The sequence below is a fragment of the Spermophilus citellus genome (assembly GCF_964194105.1).
Source record: "Spermophilus citellus genome assembly, chromosome: 19".
Lineage (NCBI taxonomy): Eukaryota > Metazoa > Chordata > Mammalia > Rodentia > Sciuridae > Spermophilus > Spermophilus citellus.
In genome coordinates, this window is record NC_138201.1 from 222,586 (window position 1) to 247,980 (window position 25,395).

General features: G+C 38.8%; 2 pseudogenes across 2 annotated transcripts; both read right to left on the reverse strand.

The window, feature by feature from the left end:
• Positions 1-7,754: 7,754 nt before the first annotated feature.
• Positions 7,755-8,829, reverse strand: LOC308638539 (BBSome complex member BBS5-like; annotated as a pseudogene). Its single transcript has one exon. The product of its transcript is annotated as a BBSome complex member BBS5-like (transcript).
• Positions 8,830-13,218: 4,389 nt separating this feature from the next.
• On the reverse strand, positions 13,219-14,251 carry LOC308638540 (GTP-binding protein Rheb-like; annotated as a pseudogene). Its single transcript has one exon. The product of its transcript is annotated as a GTP-binding protein Rheb-like (transcript).
• Positions 14,252-25,395: the final 11,144 nt, after the last annotated feature.

Below are 25,395 nucleotides of genomic sequence, written 5' to 3' on the forward strand. Positions count from 1 at the left end.
ATCTCCAGAATATATAAACAACTCAAAAAAAAATAACATACACAAAAAAATCACCCCCCCACAAAACAAATAACCAAATCAATAAATGAATGAAAGAACTGAGCAGGCACTTCAAAGAAGATGTGCCAACAGTTCACAAATATATGAAAAAAATGTTCAACATCTTTAGCAATTAGAAAAATATAAATTAAAACTACACTGAGATTCCACCTCTGTACAATTAAAATGATAAATATAAACAATGCAAGTCACAATAAATGTTGGTGAGAATATGGGGAAAAGATTCACTCATACATTGCACCAAGCAATCACTCAGGAAAATAATATAGAGATTTCTCAGAAAACCTGGAATGGAATGACCATTTGACCCAGTTATTCTGCTCCTCAGTGTATACTCAAATGATACTATAGTGACACAGCCACATAGATATTTATAGCAGCTATTCACAAAAGCTAAGCTGTGGAACCAACATAGGTACCTTTCAACATAGGAATTGATAAAGAAAATGTGTCATATATAAACAATGGACTCAGCCATGAAGAATGAAATTATGGCATTTACCATAATGGATGGAACTGGAAACTATCATGTCAAGTGAAATAAGCCAGTTTTCCAAATCCAAAGTCTGAATATTCTCCTTAATATGTGGATGGTAACACACCTAAGGGTGATGGAGAAAAGAATAGAAGTTTGTTGTATTAGACAAAAGAGAATAAAGGGCTGAGAGGGGAGGGAAAAGAAAGTAGAATGAATCTAACATCACATTTCTATGTTCACATATGAATACATGACCAGCAAAACTACGACATTTTTAACCACAGGAATGGGATCTTAAATAGAAAAAGTTATATGCTATGTATGTGTAATACACCAAACCAGCTCTACTGTAATGTATACCTAAAAAAAGTCAATAAATATAATAATTCACTATTTCTCATCTGGATCCACTATAGGATCATATGATCTACATGTTAAACAGTTAAAAATTCAAAATATTTTTATTATGGACCTATCTATTGGGATGGCTTCAGTGGTGAATAAAAGAACATTTAACTTTAAGAAGAATAATTTCACAATCTGACACCTTATACAACCAGCCCATAGTAAAAGCCACTATAGGATCATATGATCTACATGTTAAATAGTTAAAAATTCAAACTATTTTATTATGGACCTATCTATTGGGATGGCTTCAGTGGTGAATAAAAGAACATTTAACTTTAAGAAGAATAATTTCACAATCTGACACCTTATACAACCAGCCCATAGTAAAAGCCTTATTAGCTTTACATCTACCAAGACAAACAAAAGTTCTCCAATGTCTTTTCCTAAAAATATTCCTAGCATATTCTGTTTTCTAACATTTTGTAGCCAGGAATAAGAATTGCATCTATTGATAAATGAGAAATGTAGGAACAGCATTAAACACATTATGTATATCAATGAACAATGTACAATTCTGAAAAGTAGCACAAGGCTAAAAGCATAGGCAAGTTGCAGGATTTCTCCATGTCTTTTGCCTCTGCTTTTAGTGCTCATCCACAATGTCAGTTATTTCTGTCCTGTGAATGGATAAACACCAAAGAAGCCTATGTTTCAAAGTAAAAAATGACAAAGAAGGCAAAATGTGTAAGGCTCTACTAAGAAAATCCCAAGTTTGCTACTCAGGAGCATTTGTTTCATCTCAGTGAAGTTTGAAACATGAGTCAATATAAAATAAGGGAAATAAATGGATCTTATGTATTAAGAACAAATACTTACCAGTAACTTATTTCTAAGAACATATGGTATGACATTGTTTCCAAAGGTGTTTTGTACTGAAGTAGGAGATTACTTGGAGGAAAGTGATTGTTTCTCTTCTCAAAAGTGAGAAAATGATATACAAAACCAGGGTATTTGCTGGCCCAACTTTTCCTCCTTACTTAACAGTGAGAATAGTAATACACGTTAACACAACAAGAGAGTGCAGTCACCTCCCCAAACTAGAACTACTATTAGAAGCAAGGGTTTTGAGGTCATAGAAAAACCATCTATTCCTGTGGAACATATTAAGTCTTTTCTCTTTATAGGCTACTCTGAAAGTCATTATGGGATTGCTGCAGAGAAATAGAGTTGAATTAAGAACACTTCTTAATTCAATGGGACAAAAAATACCACCCTCACCTCTAAAATTTATACATTATGATTATACATATATGGATTTAAAACCCTCTATACCTTCCCATGATTAATACAGTTTAACTATGTCACACACACACACACACACACACACACACACACACACACTCATTTGAAAACAGAAGAAAATAATTCAGGAAACATTTCCTTTCTGCACATGTCTCTCTCTTTGTTTGCAAAGATGTATTACTGAAATTTTATATTATAAATTCTGGTCTCAGGGAAATTGTCTATAGGTTTCATTTTGTTCTGCTAAAATCTACAAATTTATTTCAGCAAGGTATTGCCTGTATATCAGCAGGTGATAAAAGTCTAAAAGCTTAATTCAAGATTAAAAAATAATACTAAAAGGTAGATTTATTCTTTATGAGTCAATGTCTTACATTTCAACTTCACAAATGACAGATAAATTTGGGTGAGTGAAAACATTTCGTAAATACAGGCAGAAATGTAATTGTGAAACACTTTTTAAAAAATGTTTTAACTAGTTGCATAGCTATTTAGTCTGTATCTTAACATAAAAACCCCTAAATTGGTATTTATGTCAGTAATTAAACTAAACTTCTTCATTCAGGAAACACAAGCTGAACATCTACCAGATGCCAAGATTTGCTGTAACTAGTTTTGTCATAAATGTCATCATTTAATTTTAGAGTCAGATAACATTGTGTTTTAAATCAAGATAGTAGTTCACACCCCACATACCAAAGATTTGAGAAACAGCAGACTTCATATAAGTGGAGGTCCTGTAAGTCTGTATTTTCTGGCATTGTGGGAGATGTCTGAAGTGTGTGGATGTACACACACATGATTACTGCATACTGGTGAAATTGCCAAACAGCACATTCCTCACACCACATTGCCATCATTAAGTGAAACATGGCCACATACAGTAAGTTAAAAGGACGTTATAAATAATGCAGATGAAATAAAGTAAAAACTTGAAACTTTACAGAAGGTTCGTTTACCTGATTAAAATGATTCCTTGAAGTCTCCAAATCTGTATCTATTGTACAAACAGAGATTTCAGCTTGCTTTCTCACTTGATCCTCTTTGTTATATTATGCTTCTTTTAACAGTTTCTTATTTTTTTCATGTAATATATTATCATTTTTTCTCTTTGCCTCTTCTTCTTTTAAGGTATATATGAAGTTAAGTATGGTAACTTTTAATTGATTTTTGCCAGAAAAAAAATGTCTTTTTATGTTCTGGATCTTTTTATGCTGATTTAGTATCCTAATAAAAATTCTTTCATCTCAGAAGCTTTTCTAGTTTAACATTTTTAATTTCTCCATTAATCTTGTCTAAAACATACATAATTAAATGTAGACACTACAGAAAAGGAATTTTGAAATTATTTGGTAAATTGACAAGTTCAAGATCATTTTTTTTCTTGCACTATCATAGATCCACCCCATTTAAAAAGGTAATTTCAAGTCAAATAAGTTTTAAAGACTTATGGTTTATATACAAACTTATGGATTCAGTAGTAATATGATTTATCTTTATAAAATATGTCAGGTATACCTACAACTAGCTTAAAGTGTAACAGCATATTCAGAAATTCTTCTTTCAATATCTTATTTTGAGGCTGGGGATGTAGCTCAGAGGTACAGTGCTTGCCTAGCATAGGTGAGGTTCTGGGTTCAATCCTTAGCACCACATATAAATAAAATAAAGATATAAAAATGTAACTTTTGTATTACTATAACCCCAAACTGGGATAAGCAATCTAATACCTGTTATTATTCTTTTTATGTTTCTTTTATGGTAACACTTTTGTTAATCATTATGTATTTTACAAAGAACTTAAAATCCAATTTTGAACAAGAAAGGACCTAGTATTTAATCCAATAATGAAGAGTAATGTCCTTCAACAGATGAATGGGTAAAGAAAATATTATGTATTTATACACACACACAATGGAATATTAGCCATAACAAAAATAAATTTATATCAACATATAGTCTACTGTCATGTATACCTAAAAAACATAAAAAGGTATATGTCCTTTCAATATAGAAATCTAAACAAATTTAATTTATGAATGAGAGTGAATTTGAATAAAATAATTTGTAATCAGTTTCCATTTTATTTTTTAATGAATGTTATTGTTAAAAGTGTAGCCTGACCCCACAGTATGTAGATCGTAGCCAACTTTTTCTTCTATCAGATGCCGTGTCTCTGATTTGATATTGAGCTTCTTGATCCATTTTGAGTTAACTTTTGTGCATGGTGAGAGAAAGGGATTCAGTTTCATTTTGTTGCATATGGATTTACAGTTTTCCCAACACCATTTGTTGAAGATGCTATCCTTCCTCCATTGCATGCTTTTAGCCCCTTTATCAAATATAAGATAGTTGTAGTATTGTGGATTGGTTTCTGTGTCCAGAAACAATAAGAGAGGTAAATAGGGAGCCTACATCCTGGGAACAAATCTTTACTCCTCACACTTCAGATAGAGCCCTAATATCCAGAGTATAGGAAGAACTCAAAAAATTAAACAATAAGAAAACAGATAACCCAATCAACAAATAAGCCAAGGACCTGAACAGACACTTCTCAGAGGAGGACATACAATCAATCAACAAGTACATGAAAAAATGCTCACCCTCTTTAGCAGTCAGAGAAATGCAAATCAAAAACACCCTAAGATACCATCTCACTCCAGTAAGATTGGCAGCCATTATGAAGTCAAACAACAACAAGTGCTGGCAAGGATGTGGGGAAAAGGGTACACTTGTATATTGCTGGTGGGACTGCAAATTTGGAAAGCAGTATGGAGATATCTTGGAAAGCTGGGAATGGAACCACCATTTGACCCAGCTATTCCCCTTCTTGGTCTATTCCATAAAGACCTAAAAAGAGCATACTACAGGGACACTGCTACATCGATGTTCATAGCAGCACAATTCACAATAGCAAGACTGTGGAACCAACCTAGATGCCCTTCAATAGACGAATGGATAAAAAAAAAATGTGGCATTTATACACAATGGAGTATTACTCTGCATTAAAAAATGACAAAATCATAGAATTTGCAGGGAAATGGATGGCATTAGAGCAGATTATGCTAAGTGAAGCTAGCCAATCCCTAAAAAACAAATGCCAAATATTTTCTTTGATATAAGGAGAGTAACTAAGAAGAGAGTAGGGAGAAAGAGCATGAGAAGAAGATTAATATTTAACAGGGATGAGAGGTGGGAGAGAAAGGTAGAGAGAAGGGAAATTGCATGGAAATGGAAGGAGACCCTCAGGGTTATACAAAATTACATACAAGAGGAAGTGAGGGGAAAGAAAAAAAAAACAAGGGGGAGAAATGAATTACAGTAGATGGGGTAAAGAGAGAAAAGGGGAGGGGAGGGGAGGGGAGGGGAGGGGGGATAATAGAGGATAGGAAAGGCAGCAGAATACAACAGACACTAGTATGGCAATATGTAAATCATTGGATGTGTAACCAATGTGATTCTGCAATCTGTATATGGGGTAAAAATGGGAGTTCATAACCCACTTGAATCAAAATGTGAAATATAATATGTCAAGAACTATGTAATATTTTGAACAACCAACAATAAAAATTTAAAAAAAAAGAAATTTGATGAATAAAAAAAAAACAGAAAAATGCCTCATTGGTGGGATACAAACTTTCTTGAGAGCAACTTAAAAATCCTGAAATCTTTTTAAAGTTTCCCATCTTTAACCAAATAACTCTATATTGAAGTTTTTTCAAAGAAAACAGAAATATAGAAAATTATTTTTTCTTTTCTTTTGTTCTCAACCCCATCTTTTGAACCCACAGAAGCTAAATCACTTAGCTACATCCAAAGGCCTTTTTCATTATTTTATTTGGAGACAGCATCTCAATAGTTGGCTATATTGATGAGACTTGGTTTGAACTTTTGATCCTCCTGTCTCTGTCTCCCAAGCTGCTGGAATTATAGGCACATGCCATGGTATCTGAGTAGAAAATGATTTTTTTCTAAATAATATTTCTTGAAACATTAATTGTAATAAAAAGTTTAAAATATAAACAAATCACAATCCCAAATTCTGTTTGTTAAATAAATAGATTCCTAGCACATGGAGTTCCATAGAGCCATTAAAATTGTGATGGGGAAAATATGCACTTAGTTTTTAGAAGTAATCACACTTAATAATATGCTATAATATTTGTAAGAATTTTATAATTTATTCAAGTTTTCTCCCTTGCAAAGTGCTAACAGATAAGTCAGCAGTTAAAAACATCTCCTTTTTATTTCTACTGGAATAAAGGATTTCTTTTACATGTACTGAACACTGTGCAGTGACTTCTTTGGCATTTTACTACCCTTTGAAGTGAAGAAAGTGCTTTCTGGGTTCTCAACAGGCTAACAGAATCTGAGAAAAATAGTAGAAGTAAAATATGTGACTAATTTACATATATGAATGCTGTATATTTCACATGCATTATTTATACACTAAACCAATGAGTGCATAAAACATGTGACACAATATGATGCACTTTGCACATATAGCAGATGCGATGAGACTCCTTTTGTTCTTTAGCTTAACATCTAATGGAAAAGACACATAAAAAGATCATTATAATTTCAGACAGATGATATTATAAAAGAGGTTTGTGATCTAATAGAGAAATCTGATCTACAGAAAAGATTATCTGAGGAAAATGAGAATACAATGAGAAATGCGTAGAAAGCAGGTAGAATTTGAAGAACGCTATTCTTTCCAATAAAACAATTCAAGTTTTCCAACACCCCTGTGCTATGCATGTCTTGTAGAGAAACAAAGAGGGACACTCCCACTATAACTTGCTGCCAGACTTTGGTCTTAAGATAGACAACTCCTTATCTTTCTTGCTTTTTCATTATTCCCTGTTTACTAGGTTCATTTCTCCAAGTATTAGAATATATCAGCACTCATGTTAGAAATCAATATTCTGTCCAAATAACTGTGTAGAGTATGTTGTTCTTACCATGGACATGTTCATCTGCTTTCTCTTTAGGTCTATGATGTTACTCTCCAGATGAGTGAGAAACGCACATCTGTGGATGACCCTCAGAAAATATCTGGCAAATAAAGGACCCCAATGAGCTGCATGAAGACTTTATTATCACTGTTTTAGACATCACCCAAATTTTGGTATTGAAAGTAGCTAACTAAATTGTAGATAAGTACAGACTGAACAGTCATAATTTCCATAGGGCAACCTAGCATTTGTGCTCCAGAAGAAGCTGAACTCTTATCTTCCAATGGCTCCTAATTTCTTAAAAGCAGGATGGATATCATAGAAAAGGCATTCCCTGACAATACAATAACAGAAATGCCTGTACTCTAAGAGTGTAACCAACCATATATCACAACACCACATGATGAGAATGCATTAAATACTTAATTATTCTTTTTTTTAAAGAGAGAGTGAGAGAGGAGAGAGAGAGAGAATTTTTTAATATTTATTTTTTAGTTTTTGGCGGACACAACATCTTTGTTTGTATGTGGTGCTGAGGATTGAACCCAGGCCGCACGCATGCCAGGCGAGCGCGCTACCGCTTGAGCCACATCCCCAGCCCCGAAAACAGAATTTTCTAAAAATATTTTTTCTTAATCATTAAAAAACTCTCTTAAAAGCTTTAAATATAAAAGCTGTAAATATAAAAACTATTCCATGCCTTATAGTAGGCGACTAATGTCTGTAATCTTGAGATATCTTTAAATAGAAATCCAGCTCAACTCAAGATCAACTCATTACTTCACAAAGTCCCTGTAGTGTGAATCCATCCTTCAATTTCTCTATTGCAAGCCCCAGTTCTTCTGAAAATACAGGTTCACGATCCTGTTGCTTATTGCCATCAGCAAAATAAGCCACAAAAGCATCCGTGTGATCATCAGCATCTATTTCTACATCATCTTGAATTTGTTCAACTGTCAGAGCTTCAAGGGGCTGTGGCTTTTCTTCCATTTCATAATCCACCCCAAATATAGGACTGGCAGAATAGACTTTGTGAAGTGAATTGATTTCTTTAACTGATTCCTGTAGTTTTTCCACAGGATCTATTTTAAAGCCAAGAACATATCCTCCACTCTATTGAGAGCTTTCTATGACAAGAGCTAAGCCAAATTTTGAATCTCTAATCTTTATCAAACGAATTTGCAGATATGGTATACTGACATTAAAACTATCATTCATATTTGCATGCCACACGATTCTCACATTGGTAAGAAAAAAGGTTCCTAGATTTCCCTGATCACTGGATAAGTTCCATACTCCATTGATTTTGTCATATACATGTTCTTGTGGTAATAATCTTAGTTGTTTGTTTTGAATTAGCGCACTTCTCAATTTAAAATCATGATACATTTTAGAAGTTTCATATGCTCTATGTGCTGGAATCACAGAAGTAAAAAGTCTAGTGCTTCCAGGAACCAAATTTGTGAATATAAATTTAAAGCGAGTGCTGTTACACTTTGTTAGTATAAAAAGAGCTTCGGTTTGACCTCGTAATTTAGAGTTAGCAGTCCTTGTTGTAATATTCAATATGCAGTTGTAACTGATAGAAAGATTGACTCTGAGCAATGCCAAAGAGTGCCAGATAATTCTTAAATTTGTTACTAAGAGTCTTTGGTTTTAAAATTGGGGCTCCTGAACTTGATGTCTTAACTTGGTCATTTTCAAACTCTATCTCCATTATTTCCTTTGGTATCTTCAATTGAATCTAAGCAATCAATAAGGACTTCCCCAGGTCTGGTTTTCATTTGTTGCGAGGACACGACGAAACGGACAGCCGGGTCTTCCCAAAGTACGTCCAACACAGACATGGTGACTGAGGCCTTTGGCCCCCGCTCTCCACTGCGGTCCATATTTTCTGTTTAAGGAAAAACATCACTCTTCAAGAATTTGATTTTGCATACTATTTAAAAAATTTGGAACAAATATTTCTTTACTCTGGGTCTCTATAATCTAGTGTGCATCAAGAGGGAAAGGCACATATTGTTTCCTTATAGGGGCAACACTTTTCAACTATAGTAGTAAATCACTTTATTACAGATATTAGAACTCTACTGCCACATGGCCAAGTCAATCAAGAGGGCTTAGATGATAGCTGGGCAAATTTTAATGTGTTTATTTCTACAGTTAGTTTTTATGAAAAGTGATGTGAAAAAACGAATTCTATAAATAGTAAAAGGAGGCAAATAGTGCTCTATGGCCTTAAGTAAATGGTGTTAATGCATTTGTACATAAGGTAAAGTTGCTTTTCCCACAAAAAGGACAAAAATAAAGCTAGAGATAGCACAACTGTTTATATCAGGAGTTGGGTGCAGGAAATATTTCATCCCAAGTTTGGGTGACATAAATAGCTACTAATACAGTTATTTATTTTTTCTCCAAGCTAGATCATCTATGCCTTCCACCTCTTTCTTCTACTCTTTCCTACAGAAATCCACATCAGATGAAACAAATTCACAACACTCTATTATTTGAGGATAAGGGCTGAGGCAACACCGCCAACAACACAGCTAGACCCACAGCCCTCTGAAACAGTAGAGTTCCTGGGAGAATGTGAAACAGTCATGCAAACAATATTTGCCTATTTTACAGAAAGATACTGGAAATAAACAGGTGCATGGAATTCAACAGTTGGCTAAAGGTGTTTTATATTCAGTTGTTTGGAAGTGTAACTGATTCAGGTTCTCTGAATCTTCTGGTTAGAAAACACAGGATTAAACTATCAACTCTTAAAGTACATTGAGACAAGAAAAAAGCCACTTGAGGATAGCATGGTGTTTGCATTTAAGGTGAATCTGCAACAGGAGATCTGCTCAACTCACAGATCTGGAGATTCTGGGGGGAAGATGAGCGCTAAATGACCAGCTGTCACTGGGATATACAGGTAATTACTTAGTAGATGTTGTCTGAGTAAACCAGATTTGGCTACTGGGCAAGCTGAAGAAAGAGAATAAATCTTGTCCTTGACATGCATAGTTGTTTTGACAGTGATACCAAAACTCTGAAAAGACATTGACTTTTTATAGGACTTAATAAGGCATGACAGTTCACTTTCAAAGTAGCTCAATTCTTAGAATTTTTTTTTTGTACCAATGGCATGAACTATAAACAATTCAAACCACTGGGTCAGGTTCAGTCAATAAGTTAAAACTATAAGGCTCAAAAAGTCATAAGAGCATCAGTGAAAAACAAATCCTATTTACCAAAGGACTGGGATTTAGAAAATAATTTAGTGTATTCTGTACAGAATGGGTTACCAAGGAATAATATTTTTATTATGGCTCTAAGGTGAAGGCACCTCAGTGTCCCTTGCCATGCCCACAAATCAAAGACCCAGTGGCAATGACAATACCACGAAACCTAGCCTCCCTCCCACCCTGCCCCCATAACCATACCAGCTGTCTGTGGTCCCCTGCTTCACAAGCTGCAGAGAAACTGGCTGCTGCTCACTCCAGTAAACAATACCCAGGATAGGGGGCAGAGAGAGAGAGCCTTTGTGGAGGGTCACATCCAGCCAGGCTGATAAAGATATGGCATGTCTGTGCCCAACACTCGAAGGGTAACATTTGTTTCAAGGAAAGACCTGGGAACCTGGATAGGGCTCTCTGCCACACCAGAAGTCATCAGCTTTCGAGTTTTCTAGGAGCCAAACCTCTCAGGGCAGGTCACTGGCACACATTTATCCTGTTTAGGGGTATGTTTAGATATAAGAATACCCCATGGATCCTTTTCCACAATCTAAGGCAATCATGCTTCTTCTCCTGCTGTCCTTGTATATTTATAAATGGTGCTGAGAATGGAACACAGTGCCTCGGACAAGCCAGAAAAGTGTGCTACTTCAGAGCTACAGTCCCAGGTCATGTGGTAACTTCTTGAAAAATGTGTCCGAGCCATAATTATGTAAGGTTATGTGTACAGATATGTAAAAAAGTACTTTCTAAGAAATAAAACACTAGAGGGGCTGGGGTTGTAGATCAGTGTTAGAGTACTTGGCTAGCATGGGAGAGACCCTGGGTTTGATCCTCAGCACCACAGAAAAATTAAGGAGTAAAATAAAGGCATTGTGTCCAACTACACCCCCTCAAAGAAACAATAATAAAAATAGATTATATATATGCATGCAAAATGATTACAATGGACAACTTCAGGGTAAAATTTAAAAATTTGACACGATAACAATGAATAACTTATTTAAATTGAAATTCTTGGGCTAAAGATAGGCATGCACTTCCAATTTTGGCCTATTTTCTGAAACTTCTCTGCAGAAGAGTTATGAACATTTTATATTGCAGCTCTCAGAGCATGACAATTCCATTTTCCAACACGTTGACATTAGATTTTTCTCACTCTCTTTATTCTTTATATTTGTTAGGCAAAAACACACATGTACTTTATGTTTACTGTGGATGATTGTATTGTGGATGACTTTATGCTTACCGTGGATTGACTGTATTGTGGAAATTCATCTCAATGTTTGGTATGTCATCTTTTATAAACAGCCGATATTGGGTTTTCCCGTTTTTTTCTGCTGTTTTCTTCTCCTTATTGACTTGAATGAGCTCAGTCTGTGATTAAGCTGTGGTGAGCTGTGCAGACACCCACAGGAGCATCCCCAAAGAGCATCTCTAGCAATTGGCAACAGTTTTTCCCCCTTGCAGAGAGCCCTTTGCCGACTGGAGAATTCTGGTTCTTCTTCTCAATTTGCAATCAAAGTCCAAAGTTTTCCAAGGGTCCAGCAGGTGTCTGCCCATGGACAGAACGGTTCTGGGCAGAGCCTAGACTCAGGCTGGGTTCTGTTGTGGCAGGAGAAACACAGGGCTCTACTGAGCCTGGCTCCATTGCAGGTTGGCAAGGCAGATCTGGGCCAAGCCTGAGTTCTGGCAGTGGTCGGCAGGTGGCAGTTGCGGGACGGACCTGTGGCTATCCTGTGCCTGGGCTTGCACCACAGGGTGTCCTAGCAGATCTGGATGGATCCTCAGCTCCCAAGGTTGTCTGTTGATGAGTGGAGGCATTCCTGGGCTGAGCTGACTTCAGCAGGTGGCGGGTAGAACTTGGGCCTTCCCTGGGGCCCAGCTCCTGGGCAGAGCTTGAGTTGCAGCAGGGGTCAGCCAGTGGCAGGGTGGAACCTGGTGTACCCAGGTCACAGTTGCCACGCAGGTGGGTGAGGTGGTCCTGAGCTGAGCCTAAGCTACAGTGGCAATTGGACTGGAGCAAGATGGTGTTGGGCCTAACCTGTGCCCGGGCTCCCTTGCACTTCAGGCACGCTGTATCTCGGCTAATTCTCAGCACCGGCTGGGGGTCAGCCAGTGGCAGTATGGACCAAGGCCTAGCCTAGGTATGGACTCCCGCGCAGGTGGAATAGGCTGATCAGGGCAGAGCCCCAGCTCTGTCGGAGGTCAGCCAGTGGTGGGATGGAGGTGGGTTTACTCTGAGAAGAGGCTTGAGTGCAATTGAGCAGGGCGAATCAGGCCTGGGCCTGACCTCCTCAGCTTTCCACCCATGGCAAGATGGAACTGTGCTTACCCTTGCCCAGGCTCCCATGCAGCTGGCCTTGGCTGCTGATCAGGGAGGAACCTGAGCTCCAGAAATTGTACACCTGTTAGCAGAGGAGTCCTGGGTATGTCCTGAGCTCTGTTGGTGGTCTGCTGGTGGTTGGAAGGAGCCAGGCTCCTGTCAGTAAGGCTGAACTAGGCTGGGGCTGAACTCTGACAGATGTCTTCCAGTAGGCAGAGTCAGTGGTGGGTAGGGCTAGAGCTCTGGAAGACATCTGACAGTGGGCGGAGTCATTCCTGGGCTTATTCTGAGCTCCTGCAGGGGTCAGCCTGAGGCAGAATGGACCTGTGACTGCCCTCTGCCTGGGCTTGCCTTGCAGTTCAGCAGGGACCATCAGACCTGGGCCTGACCTCCACATGGATCTGCTAGTGGCAGAATGGAACTGTGCTTACCCTTGCCCAGGCTTCCACGCAGCTGAATTAGCAGATGAAATAAACACTGATATATTGAAGCCTCCTAGTTAATAGTAGTGTAACAATATGTATCATTTGGATGATTACATTATTTTAAACAAAAAACTACACTGAAAAATTAATGCCGATAAAATTCTTGGTCATAATATTATTAAGAAATACAATATATAAATTGAAAATATGATTGCTTAAAATTTGAACATGGAAGTGAACTCATTTGGACAGAGTCAGATTTTAACATAATCTGAGGGTCGGGGGGAGGGCTCTGACCCAAATGATATCTTTCGGGTTAACAGAAGAAAAAAGAAGCATAGTTTATCTTAAAGGATAATGGGCAGTTGGCTTCTTCAGGTAGAATATATTCCCAGTGTCCTCAGGTTTGCAGCAGTTATTACATCACTGAGCACGAAGACTTTCCTTGTGAAGCTGCCCCATCAATTTTTTCTGCCTCCAAAATTATCCTTCTAAAAACATCAACGGCAGTCTGATTTTCCTTAGCAGAAGATTCCAAAAAAGCTGCATTCCAAGATTCTGCCAAAGCTTTCCCTTCTTCATAACTGATCACCCTTTCCATATGCAGGTCTTTCTTATTTCCCACCAACATAATTGGTTTTGTACTTTCCCCACCATATCCAACAATTTGCCATGGATAACTTTAATCACTTCAAAACGTTTGATTGATGTAACAGAATACACAAGAATATAACCATTAATATCTATGGAGTATGTCTGAGGAAAAATGGAATATTCATCTTGCCCAGCCGTGTCTACAAGTTGAAGATGATATTCTTGTCCATTTACTGTGATCAACTTTGTGAAAGTGTTTTCTATGGTTGGATCATAGGAGTCCACAAACTAGCCTTCAACAAACTGAATTGTCAGTGAGGATTTCCCCACAGACCGGTAGCCCAGGATCGCAATCTTCCGGGACTTGGACTGCGGCATCTTGGCGGCCTCCTCAGCCCTGGCCCAACCACATCAACCTCGACGATGGCGGCTCCTGCTGCTGCAATCGGCGGTGGCAGCGCCAGAGGAGAACGGCATACAGAGCTGGGGCGGTGGCGGGCGCGGCTGCCTCCTGCTCTCTCGCTCGCGCCCAAACGCCCGGACTCTATCTTCTTTTTTTCTGACAGATTCTGTTAGCCTAAGACCCAGAAAGCAGTTCTATCACTTCAAAGAATAATAAAATGCAAAAAAGTCACTGCACACAGTGTTCACTTCAGGTTAAAAAAATGCACAACTGGAAAATGAGATTCATGAGCTAAAAAAGAGGGTATCAGAGTTTAAGCAAGAAAATACAGAATTGAAACAACAACTCCACAATTATATCCTAGATTGAAAGAAGGGGCGGAATCCTTTTTTTTTTTTAATTCCAGTAGAAATGAGAAGGAGAAATATTTTTTTTTTTAACTTCTGACTTATCTGTTAGCACTTTGCAAGGGAGAAAACTTGAATTAATTATAAAATTCTTACAAATATGATAGCATATTATTAAATGTGATTATTTCTATAAACCAAGTGCATATTTTTCTCCACAATTTTAATGACTATATGGAACTCCATCTTCTAGAAATCTATTTACTTAACAAACAGAATTTGGGATTGTTATTTGTTTATATTTTTAACATTTTATTACAATTCAAGAAATATCATTTAGAAAAGAAATCATTTTCTACTCAAATACCATGGTATGTGCCTATAATTCCAGCAGCTTGGGAGGCAGAGACAGGAGGATGAAAAGTTCAAAGCAAGCCTCATCAACTTAGCAGCATCCTGAGCAATTATTAATATCCTGCCTCCAAATTAAAAAAAAATGAAAAAGGCCTTGTGATGTAGGTAAGTGATTTAGCTTCTGTAGGTTCAATATCTGGAAGATTGTGGCCCTATTTTGTTTTATTTTTGAAACTGGATGTGCAAACAGGGTGCTGAAATATTCTTTCCTTTTGGTTGTGGGTGTCAATATTGTTGTGTTACTGTCTCTATTCCATGTCACCTCACCTCTGCAAATTTCCATGTGTGTTGTTGTTTCAAGACATTGTCTTGGTTTTGTTTTTCCTGGTCTTCCTGCCAGAAATATCATGCACCTAACAGTGCATCCATGTACCAATTTGTTCTCAATCAACTAGCAGATGGTTCCTGTAGTGGCCAAAGTGAACACTCCCCATTCAGAGGCCATCCATGAGGCACTTCTCCTGGGGAGGTCTCAGTGCTGTGGTTCTGTGATAGAGAATTCATTGTGTCTGGCATGTGGCATGGGTGCTAGCTGCTAACATGTACTGTCTCTCCTTTGTTCTCTCTTCCTATCCACCCACCTAGCAAGACAGACAGACTGCCTCATCACTTTACCAAGCACCCATGGGCTTGGGCATTATACACAATCCTTTTGAACACTGGGAGTTTCATACTGTTCCCAAACCTCAAGAATTAGGACAGGCTGTCTGGTAGAGAAAGATGCAGAAAGCAGGGAGAAACATCAGGCTTCTTACCTCCTCTGAAACTCAGTGTTCTTAACTGCACAATGGCATGATAATGTCACCCTGGTACCTTATATTCATGTAGTCAAGCATATTGGTAACTAAAGCACTTAGCACAATGTTTGGTACCTGGAAAACACTTAATAAATGGTTTTTGTTGTTTCCTTGGTCCAGACCTGCTAGGGATGCAGGAAGATTAAATGAGATGTAACCTTGTCTCTAAGAACTCAAGGTCAAATGAAAACCACAATGAACCATCTAGTATATGGGGGGTGGGTAGAGAAGAGCACAGAGTGGGCACGTAAACCTGATGATGGTATCAGGGGAGTCCTCTCTCAGAAGGCGATATTCACACTAAGTCTAAAAAATGACTGTCTTTGCTATTTAGGCAATCCCACCAAAAGCACATCAGAGCCTTTCTTGACATCATTGATGTTCATGACTCCCATGGTCTCTGAGTTAATCATTCATTCATTCAATAAATCAACTAAGTATCCATAAAAACTTTCTGGTGACATGACACTACTTGAGCATTAAAATGATGATTGTCAGTCTCTTTCTAGTCACTGAGTCCCCACCCTGATCCCAGCTGGCTCCTGGCATGACTGTGACAGTGTCCATGGGAAGCCAGCAGGATGGAAGGGAAGATGAGCATGGAGGGTCCCTGTCTAGCCTGTGACCTTTGCCAATCTGCTTCATGGATCTGCCCATAAGCACGCTCTCCCTGCAACTTGGGTATGTAGAACTAAGCAGCTTCTGGAGGTCTGTGACTCCCTCAGTATTCCTCCCAGGCTCAACCCTCTGTTGAGAGCAACTAGAACTTGTCTGCAAATGGTGGCTCCATGACCCATGTTCCCTTGGTTTGAGAGGATGTTCACGAAAAGATTCCATTGTTTCAGAATTCCTTCCTCTCTGTTTCACCAAGGTGATGTGGGGCTGTGGAAGGAAATCCAATTTCTCAAGCTATTGTTATGTAAGCACTCGCCAAACTCTGGGACAGTGAACTCCGTGCCTTCTGTCACTGACTCAGCAGGCTAAAATTGCAGGGCCTACAACTGCTGGAATCCTAGATAGTGGTAGTCCACTAAGTCCACTCCAAGCAGCTCCCAGTTGACCAGCTCTACCCTTCTGGTGCTGATTTTCTGCTAGGAAACTTGTTGCCCCACCCATTTCCCCTTGGTCATCTCTGGTCACCTTGTAGCTCTCAGTCTCAAAGCCACTTTACCCCCTCCCCCCAACAGCAGCTCCCATTAGTCTCACCACCACAATCAGTTCCTTTCTGTATCCCTTTTTAGGACACATGGAACTTTATAGAAGCTTCTGGATGCAAACTCCAACCCTCCTTCTGCTTAACCGTATTGTATGCTGATTTTATTTTGACATTGTCCCTACTCAGAATTTCACATAGGAAATGATGCCAAATCTTTTCTGTTTCTGACTTGTCCATGCTCTCTATATGCAATCTTTTGCTAGGAATTCTGCCTAGATGGACATCTAAAAAACTGATCATTTCCCTACCTGTCTCTCCTTCTTCTTCCACACTCCAGGCACCACTGTACTGGAAAGGGGCTAGCCTTTGAAGCTGGCAGAGAGGTGATCCAAGGGAAGATGCCAGATGATTAGAGAACAAATGGTGGCAGGTATCAGAAAATTTTACTCATTACCCTGCCCATCTAGGTTCTTGAGAGGACTAAATAGCATTGTGCATATATGTGCTATCTGTTCAAATAAGAATAAACCAAAACAACAGATTGCTTGGATTCACATCTGACCTCCACCAGCAGGAAGCTTTATTACCTTTCACATTTCATTTAAACTCTCTAAATCTCAGTGTGCTTGGCTGTAAAATGAGAATAACATTAACCCCCACCTCACTGACTCCTGAGGTAAAATAACGTCTCTGAATCCCACTCACATGTGTGTTTGGATGCTAGTGACAAAGTATGAGTGCCAGTTTTGGGGGGATATGTGTTCTTTGGTGCCACCCTGAATAAAAGTGAGTTTTTCTTCTAGTAAGGAAGAAAGAAATAGATGCAGGTTAGGTTCCTAGTAAGTGGCCCTCACCATAAATTGTAAAGTGTTCTCAGCATAGTGCCTAGTACAGAGTAAGTACTGGAACTATTAGACAATGGCAGTAATACTGATCATGAACTAAGCCATATGTAATTTTAAATTTTGGATTGTGTCTACTTAGTGGCAAGGCTATTATGAAAGAAAGACTGCGAAGTTCATGGGTATCCTCTTATTGTGTCTATGCCAGATCCCTGTCTACACCACACATAGTAAGTGCTTAATATTCTGTTGAGTGAATGAATAAGTGTACCTCTTGGTTTCAGATGGGTTTCAGCCTCCCCCATTACATGTTTGAATCTCTGTCCCTATAACCTTCACTTGACCTCTGAGAGGCTTTTTTTGTGCACTTATTGGAAGAGCTGGATTCTACCCTTCCCACAGTGTGCAACAGCAAAATTGCATATTGAATTTCATTTCTGGCATTTCCTAGCCTGCACTTTATGCACCTTATCCTTTTATGTGCAATGTCTGTCCCTTCTCCACCTCCAGCAAGTGCTAATCCAGCAGATCAAATTAAGAGGTGTGAGTTTTTCCTCACTGTGTGATCATGTTTCTTAATCAATAGCCTGACTTGTCAGCACCAAGTAAATACAACTTTGATTTGAAGAGAAAGAGGGAGCCAGAGGACATGGCTGAAAAAGCAAGCAGAGAAAGAACCCTTTCTCCATACATTAATTAGTTCATTAAGTCAACAAATACTAGCAATTCTTTGAGCAATGATAGGATGCCAGGTGCTGCTCTAAGTGCTATATGCAGATTAGCTCACTCAGTCCTCACAATATTTCAAGGTGCTGTGATGATTCTTATTTTATACATGAGATGAATTAGAGAACAGATAGGTCAGTAGCTGTGGAACTCTATCTTGATTTAGCTCTGTGCCCAGGGGCCAAAGATGTAGCAGTGAATAAGTAAGACAGGTCTTCCTCATCCTGCCAAGGGGTGGGATATGCACAAAAGCCAAACAACTGGGGGAAAGAAAGGGGAGAGGATGGTAAATGGGTACAGAATTTCAGGACAACAACAGTCACTTCTAATGTTTTAGAACATGGTGGGATAACTATGCTTGATCACATTCAATTGCATATTTCAATGTAGCCACTAGAGAGGATTTGTAATGCTCCCATTACAAAGAAATAATAAATGTTTGAGGTGATGGGTATGTCAATTGCCTTGACCTGATCACCATGCATTGTATACATGTATCAAAATGTCACACTAGACCCCGTAAACATGGACAATTATGTGCCAATTAAAATTCATATACACATATTTATTAAATGCATACACACATATTAAAGCAAGCAACAGAATTTACAGTAATTTCAAATAGTATTTTAGTTAGGCATGTTTTTGGAGGCAAGTAGAAGATAACATGATACCATGGCTCACACCCCAGGCCTTTGATTTTCTCCCTGGAGAAGAAGATAGGAGGATGCTGGTACTGGCTATGTGGCTCTCATATTTGCATCCTCCCTGGGGTCCTGCAATGCTCAAACACCTCCCCTCCTGTCCTCATTCCTGTAGTTCAGCAGGAGGTAAAGAGGCAGAGACAGTATCAATTTCAGGCAGGGCAAGCAGATTTCTGCATCTCTCATGGGCCACCTCTGACCAGCTGGCCACAAAGGAGAAGAGCAGTGTCAATGGAAGTCATGTCCACTACCAACAGTGCCTGATACAGAAAGTGAAAGATAAAGTTTCTAAGCTGCAAAGCCTGAGTTAAAAAGTGAAGGACCAGGTATTGTTAAGTTCCTCTGCTACACCCAGAACCTGAAATTCCTGAGGCAGTTAAGACAACGCCCTACTGGCCATTTAGCCTAGGGCCCTGTGCAGCTTGGTAGGCATACAGGGCCCAAACCAATCAGTTTGAATGTGTACCCCGCTTAGGAGTGACCAATCACACACACACCCCCACACCCCCCTCCCCCCCACTTGTTCCCACTAATGAATGTGCTAATCATGTATGAGAGTTGCTGTTCAATTTTCCCACGCCTCATGCTGATTTGTTCTGATGTATGCAAAGCCCCTGCCCTCCCCAAAAAGTGTACTTAAGCACTGCTCGACCCCTCCCCAGGGCTCTGGGCTTCTCTCCCTTCTTGAGCGAGCACGGAGCCCCAGAGTGCTGGAATGGATCCCCAATAAATCCCCTTCTGCAATTGCATGAGTCAGTCTCTTGGTGGTCTCTTCCTCCAACGCTTCACCGGACCCTTACAAAAGTACCATGGAAGAAATTTACATGGGGTAATTGGTTAGAGGGATTCAGTGCAGAAGGTAGTCAGGGGAAGTGACATTTGAACCTCTGTGACCAGGAGCCAGCCCTGAAAATACTTGGGACACTTTTCCACATAGAGAACATCACAATGCAAAGACCTTTGTTTGAAAATGATCATGGGGAGATCTCAGGAGAGAGAGGCCCAGGGTAGTTACAGCTCAAGACAAAAAGAGAGCAAACAAAATTAAGGCCAAAAGGGAGACAGGAGCTAGATGGTGCAGGTCCCACAAAGAGTTTGAAAGTTATTTGGTTCTTAGTGAGAAGGTGAAAGCTTTTCATCAGAGGACTGGCATGATCTGATTCATGTTTTAAAAATAATTACTTGGGCAGAAGAGCTCTTTTGTGAGTGATGAGGCTTAATAAGAAGATCTAATTCCAGGTTATGACATAGTTTTTCACAGCTCCTTCCTCATGGTTAATTTTTTCTTCCTCTTACACACCCCCTGCCTCCTGCTTAATTCAGGGCACCTCCTGAAGAACTGGACTATTTCCTGCCCATCTGTCTCTCCAGGGCTTTGCACAGGGCCAGACATTTGCACAGTGATTGATCAATATGGCTTGAACTGAACTGGACAGAAGCGAGTACTTTTCTCCAAGATCCGTGAGCTGCTGCATCAACTCACCCTCCACTCACAGTTTTTGGCTAAGTCAGTGGCTCTCAGCTGGGTGAGTTTGCCTTCAACAGGATATTTGGTAATATCTGCAGGCATATTTGGCTGTCATAACTAGAAAGAGAGTGGGGGAATGCTACTGGCCTCTAGTAGGTATTGGCCAGGGACATTGAAGAACATTCTACAATGTGAAGGACACTCCATGACACAGAATTCTGTGGCCTCAAGTGCTAATAGTGCTGAGGCTGAGAAAATGTGGCTGATTTACATGCCTGCTTTTTTATTTCTCTAGTATTTTCCTTTAAATATTTTACTTTTAAAGTGAAATTTTAAAAGATACCATAAATTATTCACCAAAGGCAGAAACTCATGTCATTTTCTATAAATAGATGATAATTGGAAGATACATACTCAGAAAACTAAAATCTATGGCATTCTAGCTGGATATTGTCATGAGTTCAAGACTCCAAACCTGAAGCTTGCTTTCTCTTTGTTAAAAACAGGCTGTGATCAAGGTCCTAAGGATTAAGAAAGACTGAGGAATTATTCCAGGTTAAATGAAAAAATATGTATAATCTGATTCCTAAATGGTTGTGCATCAGAAAAGGAAATAAAATTATTGAAAATGACTTCATTGGGACAACCGGAAAACTTTGACTATAGATTGTATGTTGGATAATATCATGGTGTCCATATTACGTTCCTGAATTTGGTAACCATTTTGTGGTTATACAAAGGAATGTCCCTGGTCTTAGGAAATACTTCAAATATTTAGAACTAAAGATCCTAACATTGAAATCTCAATGCTTTAAAAAAATTGTGTGTGTGTTATATGCATGTGCATAAACAAATACCTATACACATATAAATATGTACAGAAAGAGAGCTATGTGCACACAAGAGCTTACAAGGTAAATTGGGAAGAAATATAAGCTGTCAAATCTAGTGTATAAAAGACTATTATGCTGTTCTTGTAACTCTTTCATAGCCTTGGATACTTCCAAAATAAAAAATAAACAAACAGAAACTCTCTTGAATTTAATTCTCATGGCACAAATCTCAAAAATTTTTTGGAGAACTGGTAGAGCACTTGCCAAGCATGTGTGAGATACTGAGTTCAATCCTAAGCACCACATAAAAATTAAATTTTAAAAAAGGTATTGTGTCCATCTACAACTAAAAAATAAGTAAAGTTTTTTTAAAGTTTTTTAGGAGCTCAGAGGGCCTTCAGATGTTAAATGGTTTTTAATGAATTGAATGATACATGTTTTATTCCCAAAATTATTAACAAAATTAAAATGTCTCATAAATAGAAAAAAAAGTATCTACCCTGTCATTAAGTTTATGTAGATAAGACAGCCAAGTTACCTAAGAATCCAACCAGACTTGTTATTTTTTTGGGGGGTGGGGGTGGAGAAGGGTGTGCTATGATTGTGACATCACATATCTGCAGAGCTGTCATTATGCACATTCATGGGAGAATATGTTTGGTTGTATCCTGAGATTGTGATGCTCCTAGCATGTGTTGACTGATAATAAAGAGACAATAGCAGTAAGAGAGAGGTGTTGCAGATGGACTATGCCCAAGAGACTTTATCATCAGAAAGACTGAAAGCAAACAGATAGGACGCTGATTTTCCTCACTGAAGTTCACTGTGTTCAATTCACCCAGAGGCCCCTGCTGGCTCAGCAGCTGGCTGTTTCTCTTCAGTCTCATCAAAGTACTGTTGTGAGACTCAGTTTCCCCACATGCAAAATGAAGATAATACAGAGTAAGCTGACTTGGAGTAGGGTCATCCTGCCCTCTGAAGTCTTTAGCTATTACTGACTTGAAACTCCACACCCACCAGCATTCCAAGTGCCTGGGGGAAATTCCAATGCCTGTGCAAAAATGTAATTGAATTCCTAGGACCTTACATTCTTATGATATCTAGGCCTCAATTTCCTCCTGTCTTGGCTGATGTCTTCTTGGTCCTCTGAGTCCTGTGACTTTGTATGTAAATTCATTGTCACAAGAAATTAGTCCTTTGCTGGGATTTCCAATACACACACATACACACACAAAGAAGACATACAGGCTCAAAAATATACACACACAGATGCACTCTTATGGATGGACTCAAACACATAGAAATAAAGACACACAAATGTACACAACGGATATGGACTGCCTCACAGAACTAAAAAAAATAAAAATATAGACATACATACTTATAGACACTGACATAGTTAGACATGTGCACACACATACAAATTGATAGACACACAGAGACCCATGGACACAGACACCAAGCTTGTTTGTGCAGCGGACTTTACAAAGATCTGGGGATATGGAAGTAGTCTTTAATGCAAACAACTTATACAGGAATATTAGGAATCTTCCTTCAAAGCTCCCTGAACTTCTGTCCATTTCCACCTTTTATATTTCCTGCCCTTCCCCAATATTCTCCTCCACTTTTTTCTTTATCAGAACAATTTGTGTCTTTTCAACTCCCTAATTTCAAAGTCTGCTCTGGACTTCTCTTTGCACCTCTGTCTTCTGATGATCTAGCTATGCTGAGAAACACCCTCTGATTTGGTCTGCTGCACTGACACCAGGTTTTGCCAGGGAAAAAATGCAGGAGAGATTTATTTGCCCACTGATGTGAAGTATGCCACACACCCTCACAGAGACCTAACCTAAAATGCTGGCATGGAGCTCACCTCTCGATTCTATCATTATTAACCAAGGGTTTTGTATTGGTACTGTTTAAAGTTTTTTTCCCCCTCTACAAAATCACAGAATATTCCCGCAGTCCCTTCACCCAGTTTCCTCTAATATTGACTCTTAAAAAGATTAACTAGGCTGGGCACAAGGGTGCATGCCTGTAATCCCAGAAACTCAGGGGGCTGAGGCAGGTGGATTGCAAGCTTGAGGCTAGCCTCAGCATGTAAGCAAGGCCCTAAGCAACTTAGCAAGACCTTGTCTCAAAATAAAAAAATAAATGAAATAAAAAGGGATAGGGATGTCTCTTAGTGGCCATGCACCCCTGGCTTCAATCCCCAATATAAATACATAAATAAATAACTATAGTATAATGATCAAAACAAAGACAAAAACCTGGGTACAAAACTATCAACTAATCTATAGACTTTATTTGAATTTCACCAATTTTCCTTTAAGGTCTTGTTTCTGTCTGTGTTCTTGTGTTGCATTTAGTCATAATGACTCCTTAGTCTCTTCAAGTCTGTGACAATGCCTCAGTCTATCCTAGTCTTTTATGACCATTATCCTTTTAAAAGATTCTGGTCAGATGTTTTGCACAAGGTCTCTCCCCTTGGGTTTGGTGTTTACTTATGACTTGGCCAGGTTATGGGTTTTGTAGGGAGATGCCACAGAGGTGAAAGGTCCTTATGGGATTATTTGGTGGGAAGGGGGATACATCAACATGACTGGTTAGGAGTTATATTAATTTCAATCATGTGATGCTTCTTGAATTTCTTATTATAAACTTACTATTTCTCCCTTTGTGATTAATAAATATCTTGGGAAAGTGTCCCGACTGGCAAGACACATCAAGGTGGGCAGCGAACCTAGATGGGGAGGAATGAAGGGACAAGAGGCACAAAAGGTGACAACAAGACAGGAGTCTGATCAAGCTGCAAATTTTTATTGTTCACACAGGGGTATTTATATGCTGGGGATGGGGAAGCTCTCTAATCAGCAATTGCTGGATGTGGGTGGTAAAACTGCCAGCTGCAAGATGTCTGATGATCCTGATTACCGCCAGATGTTCCAGGGAGATAGGTAGCTGCAGGATGCCTCCCAGGCAGGATGTCTCCCAGGGGGCTGTCAGGCTAATCTTTGAAGGAGAATTTCCTTCTAGTCCCCGACAGGAAAGATACCTTGAAAATATCTTACTTCTCCCTCAATTTTTACTTACTTAGGGGATGTGGCTCAGTGGTAGAACATTGGCCTGTCATGCATGAGGCCCTAGATTAAATTCCCAGTACTAGAGGAAAAAATTGTTTTTGCTCACTTATATTTTTGGCATCCATTCATAGATCTTGCCCGTAACAATTATTATTATGTTTTCCTAAATGTTATTTTATTTTTATTTCACTCATCCTTTATTTATTTATTTATTTATTTATTTACTTATTTATTTTTTAAAGAGAGAGTGAGAGGAGAGAGAGAGAGAGAGAGAGAGAGAGAGAGATAATTTTTTTAAGAGAGAGTGAGAGAGGAGAGTGAGAGAGAGAATTTTTTAATATTTATTTTTAGTTCTCGGCGGACACAACATCTTTGTTTGTTTGTGGTGCTGAGGATCGAACCCGGGCTGCATGCATGTGAGGCGAGTGCGCTACCGCTTGAGCCACATCCCCAGCCCCCCTTTCTTTATTTATAAACTGTAATTGTCTTTAAGGAAACAGCTCTCTCTTTCTCTATTCTTTTCTTTCTTCTTATTTTTTTTCCTATCCATAAGGGTTTATGATTATCTATTTAATTCTATGACTTATAGTCCAATACTATCATTATTTATTTGCTCAAACTGTTCCAACTTTGGCTTTTGGGAACTCTTTCAGATTGGTTCCTGTATGCTTTCAGTAAGTTCCTTCAAATCAACCAAGTTATGCTGCATGCATTACAAATATGTCACAATGAGTCCTCCTGATATATGTAATTATAATGTACCATTTTTAAAAAAAAATAGCCCCTATTCCTTATTAAGTATCTCTCTATTTCTGCCACTACAAGGTTTCAGGATTATTTTGCATTTTCCCTGCTCCAGTTCTGGGAGCAACCATATCTTCAAGAGCCCTGGTCTCTATTATTGGAG